This window comes from Oratosquilla oratoria, chromosome 21 (genome assembly GCF_046742065.1).
Source record: "Oratosquilla oratoria isolate Oo_2021 chromosome 21, ASM4674206v1, whole genome shotgun sequence".
Taxonomy (NCBI): Eukaryota; Metazoa; Arthropoda; class Malacostraca; order Stomatopoda; family Squillidae; genus Oratosquilla; species Oratosquilla oratoria.
The window spans coordinates 57,683,641-57,693,879 of record NC_134797.1 but is presented as its reverse complement, the minus strand read 5'-3'; the positions used below and the strand labels follow the sequence as shown (position 1 = coordinate 57,693,879).

The following is a 10,239-nucleotide window of genomic DNA, read 5'->3' as shown; positions in this document are numbered from 1 at the left end:
GCCTGTGGTGGACTAGCAAAATAGTCCATCTCAAGGTGTAGCCCTGAGGGACTGACAGTCAGTCTCTAAACCAGGCTCAAGGTTTCTGTCAATTTCAGTTGTATTCCTTCCACCTTTTCACATACGGAGACCTGGCAACCAGCAACTGCTTCCCTCCAGCTACTTTCAGCTGGTGACATCGAAACAGTCCTATACTAATATAACACAGCAGCCCAAAAGTTTCTTCTCAGAAAGGTGGGTTCAAAGACCATTGCGAGCCATTGTGGAATTGCAGGTTTCCAGTTATGAAACTCTAGGCAGCAATTATAATTGTAAGGTTGCAGTGTTCAATCAATCAATTCTTACCTCAAGTTTCACTCTGTGGAAAATACAAAGCCCCACAGTGTCTGGCAACAATCCTCAGGCCTTCCCACAGATCTCTGGAAAGAAGCTATAGGTTGTTCTCTGTGATGTATCAGTGTAGGACTATTTCTATGTCACTGGCTCAAAGTGACAGGGAGAGGATTGTCAGCTCTCCATGTTTGAAAATGTGTAAGAAATAAGGTTGAAAGTGATATCTTATACCAGCAACAAGGTCAGGGAGGAAATAGCAGCAGTTCCTGTTGTTGAGGCATGTTTGCCATGATCTTCACAAGGTATTAGATAAAGAAAGATCTTGGGCTTAGTCCAGAAACCAAGTACCAGCCCCTCTGGGCTGCACCTCCTGATGAAGGTGAGGGGATTTGACAAGTTTTGAAAATGGGCAACTGTACTGTCCATTTCACAGGACCACTACTTGCAAGTACCCATCATTGGTCCCAGTTGTAGTGTTAAAACAGCTTGGCTAAATCAGACCTTGAACATTTTTCCATATAGTACATTCTATGATTTTATTAATTTTATGTCTGTGATTTATGATTTTTGTACATGAAATTCAAACTATTAAAGCAAAATTATTTTTTTATGAAATGTTCATATGGAGTTAACAAATGTATAATTACGAACACAAGGTATGAAGAATTTGCTGAGATTAAAGACAACTGAAATGCCATCCAATGTTAACTCTGTGAAGAAATGTGTACACATTATTTGTCAGTGAAGTTTGTTTTATATTGCACTGAGGAATCATTTGAAATAAACTTGAGAGGCATCATTACATTGATATGTGCATTAGATACTGATAATGATTTGATAGATCATAGTTAATAGCATCCATACTCTTGCAAAGAAATTTAATGAATTAGCTCATAATATTAATTGATTGTTGCCTGGAGTTTCACCAAGTGGAAAATCTGCGGCTCCACGTTGTCTGGCAACAGCTCTCAGGCCCTCCCACAGACTTCTCTGGAAAGAAACTTTGGACTGTTTTCTGTGTTGTATAAATGTGGAACCATTTCTTTTTCACACGCTGGAAGTGGTAAGGGAAGAGAGCAGTCACTTATTACCAGATCTCCATGTGTGAAAAAGTGCAAAAAATACAGTTAAAGTTGGTGGAGAGAGGGAGACCTGAACATCAGCCCCCTCAGGGCTGCACCTCCTCACCTCCTGGTTGAGGTTGGTGGTGGTGTGGGTGTTGGGGGTGGTGGGGTAGATAGGTTTTAAAAATGTGCAGCTTTGCTGTCCATCTCACAAGACCACCACATGCAGATACCCATCATTGGGCCCAGAATTTGGATGAAATTAGTTGATATGGAAAGCAAAGTAAATACCACAGGCTAGGAATATATTTACATATTGAAAGATTTATGGTACAAATCATTAAGTTTTTGCAGATTAATTTTGTGTTAAACACGGATAAACTTGTGATTTTTAATGTTGTGTAAGATTCTTACAGATCAATTTTGATTCCTTATTTTAAGCAACCAATATTTATCTGAAAATAATAGAAATAACTCAGATCTTTCTTCAGTTGAAACGATCTCACTACGTAATGCTTATGTTTGTAATTCATAAGAGATGTATATATATATATATATATTGTATTTAATTATCCTTGACAATCTTGTTTCTTTATAATTAGGGAGAGTTGTTGCAAGAAAGCTAATCATAACTGTTGCCTTGAGTTTCATTACCTGGAAACCTGTAGTCCAATAACTGCCGGCCTTCCAAATCTCCCCTATGAGAAAATGTTGGACTAGATGGAGGTGAGGGGGGGGGGGGAGGGTTGATGTGTTTTGAAAATGGGTAGCAGGGGGATGATTCTCTCTACCAACTATCTTACAAGACCTCAACTATCAGGTACCCATCATTAGTCTCTGCAAGAAAGATATTTTAATATGTAAGCAGACTTCCACATAGAACATTTATATTATGGAGATTGTGACACTAAAATTAAGTGAAGAGATGGGATTTAATATACCAGTCAACATTCATTCTATTGCCTCAGATCTCTTGTAGAAGACGTGGGGATCACAGAGTAGGTTTGGCTTTAAATAATCCCCCCTCAAACTTATCCCACCCCTCCCAGGATGGATAGCATTTTCCCTATGAGTCCTGATAACACACTATGCAATAGATGTTTAAACATTGAGGTTAAGGGACAAGTTCCATGGGCAAATGTTTACACTTATAATGACCTGTTGTGGTATTGAATGCAGTCAGTTGTTTGCTTTCTGTTTGCAAGAGGTATTTGAAAATATCCCATCATTAGATCTTATGTTAAGAATACAATGTTGTTTTTGCCAATTGTAACTAACTTAGAAAAATCTACAACTGGATGATAAGTACCATCATGTTTGGGAACTACAAAAATTTGAAAATTCCAAGGAAAAAGGTTCAATGATATCCTGTTCTAAAATGTCTTCAGTGAGTGAATCTACATGCTGGCACTTACTATGTGGAAACAGATGTGCGTGTATATAAAATGGCTTTGAATTAGGCTAAAGAGAAATTTCATGGTGAACTAGTGTAACAGCCTGAACTAAGCCGTACAACAATTTTTGGTAGCTACTGTGGTATGTGGTCTGTGGCCCAAAGGTCTCAAGTTAGATTTTCTCTTTTTGGAGATAGTTATTTTGTAATGTGTTATAAGCACTCCCCCCCCCCCTCCACACACCATTTTATATAGTGCCTGTAATGGGTGCGACATCTTACTAGTAAGTCTACTGAATATATATAAAAAAAAAACATTCCATTTTATTCAAGTATGCCCAGGACAGTTCGTCACTCACCTGTAATGTGTGTGTAAGTGACGCCTCAAGTTGCCGGTGGGCACACTGTGCCCTTCCCCTCATCTGAACACCTTTGGTCATCCGGCTACAGTTCAAGTTATGAAAACTATGGTTTAACATTTCAAAAATTACATTTGAGAACTTACTGGTCACCTTTGTTTTAACCAGCATAGATTCTCTAAATGTAGATGCTTTAGAAATTCTAGAATTCTTGAAGGCCTTCTGAACCGAAGACGTGATCCCTTGGTTAGAGGTTTCCAAAAAAGAGATGTCCTTCTTCACCCTGAGCTCAGGGTAATCTGATTACAGTTCCGACGTTAGTGCGCACAGTATTCCAAGGGACTTACAAGTTCGAAAAGAGCTCAGAAGGCCACGGGTTAATATTTACTTTAAGTAATTTCTCAAAGTTAATTCCCGATTTATTAAACCAAAATTGTTACATAGATTTAATAAACAAAATAAAGAGGAGGGGAGTTTAATCATATCTTATTTAAAGTTACGATAGGTGTGGTTCAAAGTTTCAGGAAAGGCTCCTGAATCAAAGAAAATAACACTTTGAGGGAAAGTTTCCCGAACTAAGGTAAACACCAAGATTCCCAATAATAATTACCACAAAGTGTGGGGAAATGAGACTCCGTATTATAGCCCATTAATGTGAGAGGGACCTTAAGAATTGTTCCCAAGAAGTGGACTGACTGAAATTCTGAACTATATGGAGGGAATTTTGTCTATGATCTATCATAAGGATCATAGCCACTATCTGAATGAAGCTGATGACATCACTCCCTTGGTGTGATGAGCCATGGTGTGAATCGCCTTAGTCACACATGAAAAAAAAAAATCAAAAATAGAATTTCCATCCTTCACTAGGTCTGTATTGCCTTGAAATTCATTGGGTAAAGCAATGACATGACAAAATACTTGCAGGAGGTTTGCTAAGTCTGACTGAGCTTGTGGGAAGCAACTTGCTTACAGTGTGACATTAATTCTTCAGATTATACAGGAATTACATCCGAGACTGGTACAATCTTGAACAGAAATTGATGGAGTATCCATGACTGACTTGAGAGGGATAAACTGATTATCTGGGTTTGACATTTCTTTGAAGTAGTGAATAAGGCTGTAACTGGTAAGAATTGAAATGACTTTTAAACAGATTTTGGCATATAGACATTGGTGCCTGGAAGAGGCGAACGGTAACTTATACTCGCATGGAGGATATATTTTTTTTTTCTTCTAAATCTTCGAAGTTGCAGGAATGATGTAGTTCCAACGCGACCTCGTCCCATCTTCACAATTACTAAACAGTTCCAGCTTTGACTTTTTTATTTTCTGAAAATTACTGATATTTCATGCCAGTCAGTGATGAGATGCATATGAACCATTTAATTTTTATAAATAATAAAGTCTTACCTCTATGGCAAAACTATCTAACTTTGTACACGAGCGTAGGACTCTTGATTGGCAATTTCTCGCCATTCTATTTTTCAGGCCTTTTAGTGGTACATCGTGATGAAAGACGCAGCGAATAATATAATCAGACCGGGTATTCAGGGATGATTCTTTCCAATGTATTCGAAATTGGGATGGGGAACTATGTGAATACAAAGTTATATGTTCTTTGTTTTGAAAATCTTATTACAGTAATTTTGTATAGTAATTATGTAAAAAACGCACAAATGGATTAACACTTCGAAAAAATATAATTATTGCTAGAAATATGAAAAACTACGTTTTTTGAAATAATTCCCTAATTTGTTAAATGCTGAAATTATAAAGCCGCAGTCTTACCAGGTGACTTTATTCGTCGCTACTGCAGTAGCTGCGACTGATAGCCCCCTAGTCGCCAAGTGTGATCGGCTAGTCGTCACTAGCAAGTCCAACTGGTGACTAAAAATACTCACAGCTACTGTAGTTCCCAAGCATGATGGTACTTCTCGCCCAGTCGCAGATTTTTCGGAGTTAGAACTTACCATTCAGGATTGTCACTGTGAACCTACCCATTTTACACGATCTATTTCAATCCGTTGGCAAAAACATTGTATTCTCAAAATTAGATCTAATGTGACAAAATGTCGAGATATTTTCAAATCCCTCTTGCAAAAGAAAGCAAACCACTTATTGCATTCAGTACCACAAAGTTCAACTTTGCTCGTCGGTAGCGCACGATTCCGTAATCACGTGACCTAGTCACGGATATCAGGATAACAAAAGAAGAGCATATGACAGGAGACCTTTTGTTCCATAACTAGGTCAGATAATGGAAAATAACTAAGTAAAATAAACGTATAGAATAGGCAATGATACATAGTAAACAAGCAAAAATAATGTTCTATAATTAAAACAAATTAATAGATAAAAATTAAAATACACAAATGAATAAATAAATAATAATATATAAAAATAGAATAATATAAATGGCAAGCATTATATCATATTGCTTAAGTGTTTATCTATATGAATCTTAAAACTTTGAACTGTAATACTACATTGCACTTCTGGCGACCATGCAGTCGCGCAGTGACCACCACCAAGATTAGTTTGAGTTTATTTTCCAACTAGTGAAATATGACAGACAAGTTTTGAAGTGGTCAGGGGATGAAATCATTAGATTTTGGACATAGAAAATATGAAAATTTGTGGGGTACACAAACTGAAAAACAAAGAGAAATGCGAGGGAGCATATAAATTAAAAAAACGGACTGACAGTGGTTGATGTTCAATTTTCTGGTGGACTCTGAGGAAGAAAATAAAGAATTTGAAGGATTTGTTTTGGAATGAAGAGAGCAAGGTGAAGAAATATATGAAAAGTGGAGCCGGAACTAACAATGTACCAAAGCTTGTTTGGTTTGAGAAACCAAACACCTAGAGAAACGTTATATCTGGAAAGGAATCGTCCTCAAATTTGGTAAGTACCAGAAGTTTTAGATTTCATAATAAATTGCGAAGATTGGCTGGAACTCCTTTATTGCTTATACGTTTGCCTATACACACATTTATGTTCTATTTTCCTATTTGCATTTTTTCGGATACCCACTATGGTTTAGATATAGGCTACAGGCCGCTGGGTTTATACTAAATTTCTTTTAGGTCCAAGTACGTCCTACAGTTCTTGTCCCATTTCGGCACATACTAATTGGATTAATCGGTTTAAAACCTGTCTGTGAGTGAAGTGGTGACGTGTGACTGGCTCAGTAATAGCGACAGACGCTGTTACTTGTAGCGACAAGTAATATCACCTCGTGTGACTGGCTTAATACTGGTCTTGTATAAAGGATAATCTAATGAGCTCTTCCACAGGGAAATGAACATTAGCCAGGTACAAGATGAGTGGAATTGATGGGCACAATGGGGTAAATGAAATGTCATTGTTTTTCCAAGTACTCAAATTAGAAAACCATCAACATTGCAAAGTTGCAAATCGATGGGTTCTAAGAGTCTCTGGTTTTGCAAAGGTTCTGAAATACGGTTGAAGACATATTTTTTGACTGGGGCCTGGATTTATAAAAAGGCGAAGGAATGCCGTAACCGTTGCTGGTACTGCTAACGCGTGATTTATGAAAATCAACTTGCCTAACCTAACCTAAATGGGGTGAGTTCTTCAGGGGTGATGATTCTTCAGGTAGACTTTCGGGGGTGACAGTTCTTCAGATGACCCTGAATTTGATTTCTCTTAAAACAGCTGTTTGCATTATGAGTTGAACGAGAGCAAAAATTGCAATCCATCTGCGTGAGGCTGAACGAGGAGGTGGTATGCAATGTTGTTGAGATCGAGAATGCGCGCGTAACTGTTGTGGGACTACAGTTGACTTGGTAATTGGAATTTGTAATGGGCTGGCTGGGCAGAAATGTCTGTAGTAATTTTGACCGAGTCATCAAACTGGTGAGCAAGACTACAAGAGTGGTTCCTGGCTTGAATTCGTAGTGGGACGCATTTTCTATGAAATTTAAATGTAGTGTGGGTATCTTGGCGAAAACCAATGAGACGGACTTAGAGGTAACCACCAAGCCCAGGTGCAGCTCTGCATTTTATCTTTTGTAATGTTATTTATATTCACGAGGACCACGTTTACAACAAGTATTTTATCTCAAAAGTATTATTTCAGAGCCTTTTTGACGAAAATATTCGTCGTCTGCTAATCTGGATCCTAGGACGCATACAGCGCCATCTCTTGATATTAGTTCTGATAACATCACGAATTCAGTACATCGCCCTGTAGCAAAACAGACGATATTCAACGATAGTGATATTTTTCATCATCTTCTGGGAGTAATCTCGACTCCCTAAATATCTCTGACAACAGCCAAGATGTGCGAATAGGCGGCACAGTTATGGCATAGATGGTGTATCAATCATCGGTATGCATGCTGGTTCTGCAACACTGCGTCTTTGGGCACTCATAAAAGTATGATTGGTAGTATAACGTGACGCATTTAATATTTTTGCAATGTGCCCCAACACAACCTGCAGCACGTTAACACTTCGTTTCATAGGTTCCACAAGTTTCGTGAACAATTATGTTTACGTCACACACACACACACACACACACACACACACACACACACACACACACACACACACACACACACACCCCGTAAAATACAACTAGGTAAATACACACACACGGCCCGGTGGCGGATTGGTAAAGCACTGGCCTCACAAGCCGGAGAACCGGGGTTCGATTCCCCGGTCGGGCGGAGACAAGTTGGGTTTGTCTCCTTTCACGTGTAGCCCCTGTTCACCTAGCAGCGAGTAGGTACGGGACGTTAGTCAAGGAGTTGTGACCTTGCATTTCCCGGTGTGTGGAGTGTGAGTGGTCTCAGACCTACCCAGAGATCTGCTAATAATGAGCTCTGAGCTCACTGCCGTAGGGTGGTGTCTGGCTGTCTCGAAAAGAGGCTGCAGCAGATCCGAGGTGAATACACAAAGGAGCAAATGTTTGAAATAAAAACAGGGTGACAAAAATAATCAAGAAATAATAGATAATAGAAGCAAGTGGTCATGGTATATACCCTAAAACTGAGTGGATTTGAGAAATTGGCAAGTCTGAAAAAAATAACGATGACCTTTATCCCAAGTGTTTAGGCCAAATCAACGGGTCTGCATTCAATTTGGGGTGGTCAACATACTGAACGGATATTTGGGCCACGAAGCTGCAACGCAGGACATTTGGGCTACGGTGACTAGGATATTTGGGACATGGGTTAAAAAGTGACTACAATTTTTTTTTTATATAATATAACTTTTATATAATATCACAGCATAAATTGGACATATATTTACAGAAATCAAGTGGAAAAAATCACAGTAAAATGTACAAAATACAAGCACAAAACAGCACAATTATTTACAAGTTGGGTTGTCCTCCGCGGAGGTTGTGGCTTATGCCACGAAGGAAGGCAGGGATGGTCTTTTTGCCTGTCTTGGATGTCAAGCACGAGATTGTGGAGGCGGACCCGAAGTTCCTGGTACACCATCTTCCCACGCTTGGAAGGGCGGATCCCACGCTCCTCCTGGAGCAGGACACCATCGACGGTGGCAGCCTCAGCCTGCAGGCACTCAATTAGCTTCCAGACAGTGGGGTTTGAGTGTCCCACCAGGCTGAAGAACTTGTTGTTCCAGCCCTCACAGACATTGTTGGTTCTGGGCTGGTTGTTGAGGGTGGCATGGTGTATGTTCCACTTCTCAGGTGGAAACATGGGCGGCGTGTGGTTGAAGCGCACTGGCCTGATGACTCCAGGCCTGGCGTTGGAGTGGACGTCACGACGGTGGCGGAGCTGGCCGGAAACGTAGGTTGAGTCGAAGTACTCAATGAGTGCTGCAGCATCATCAGGCATGGTGGAGCGTAGGTGTGCCATGCCTGAGTTGACGTCCTCTGGGGGAAGGAAGGCGAGGGCATCCAGCTGCCCACAGAACAGGTGGAACTCGTTGTCAGACTCGTACAGGTTCTTCAGCCCCAGGCCCTGGATCTGCCTCCAGATAGACTGGCTCAGATGGAAGAAGCAGAACCGGACCTGGACCTCCTTCCCAAAGACCACCCACAGGGCCAGCTCCACAGGTTGCTCAAAGTTAATGATGACTGTGCTGGGATCACAGCCACCCTCTTCAAGAACACAGAAATTGTAAATGGTCTGTGTCTTGTGTTGCAGCAAGGTGTAGACCAAAGGAAGGTAGACGCCGTGTGACAGACCCTAGATCACGTAGAGCTGGGTGAAGAGTCTTGGAGAAATGGAGAAGGTGCCATCCATGCACCAGTCGTCACAGGCTGCTAGCTCCTCCAGATGACGTGGGGTGGTGAAGATGATGACGCGCTCATCTGCTTCCTGCCCGTTGTCATAGTGGAGGTTGGATGCCCAGTCGCCGGTGATGACCAGATCCTGCAGAGACTGAGGATCCCTCGTACGGTGCTCAGCCCGGATGCGACGCAGGGCACGCTTCGTAGAGTCGGCCTTAGGCATGCGTGCCTTGACCTCCTCTGGAAGCTCTGCAACCGTGAAGGAGAGGATCTGGTTGGGACGGTCGTTGGTGGTAGCAGCCTTCCTCTTCATGGACTGGCGAGTCTTCTCCACCTGGCATCCAACTGCATCAGCGAGGTGGTTGTGACCCGAGGTTCACTGACAGTCTTGGTGGTCTTGATGAGAGCAAGGTACTATAGGGTAGAGGAACGCTTGACACACCGCCAAACGATCTCATCAACTGACTTGGCAACATGCTTCTTGGTGTACATGAAACCATCCAGACAGATCTTCTGGGCCCCTCTAGATGATGTGATGACTTCGAGCTCAGCTGGCATGGTTGAGTAGCTCAATGAATGTGATATGACATATCTTGACAGGCTAGGTTTATATAGAGCTCCACAGAGGTGCAGGAGATCTGGTTGGGACGGTCGATAAACTAGAGCTAAAACACTTCATGACAGTACTTGCAAAAAAGCATTAGATACTAAAAAACAGTAATAAAACACAAAGATAACACATTTATATAAAATATTTAGTAATATTTTGAAAGGGAACAAAAAAGAAAAAAAAATAGTTTGTGGCCCAAATGTCTAGGTTGCAGTTTCGTGGCACAAATATCCTAGATTCGGT

The 10,239-nt window shown here is 40.9% G+C and overlaps 1 pseudogene; it reads right to left on the bottom strand.

Moving 5' to 3' along the window:
• Window positions 1-8,592: 8,592 nt before the first annotated feature.
• Window positions 8,593-9,944, bottom strand: LOC143036647 (uncharacterized; annotated as a pseudogene).
• Window positions 9,945-10,239: the final 295 nt, after the last annotated feature.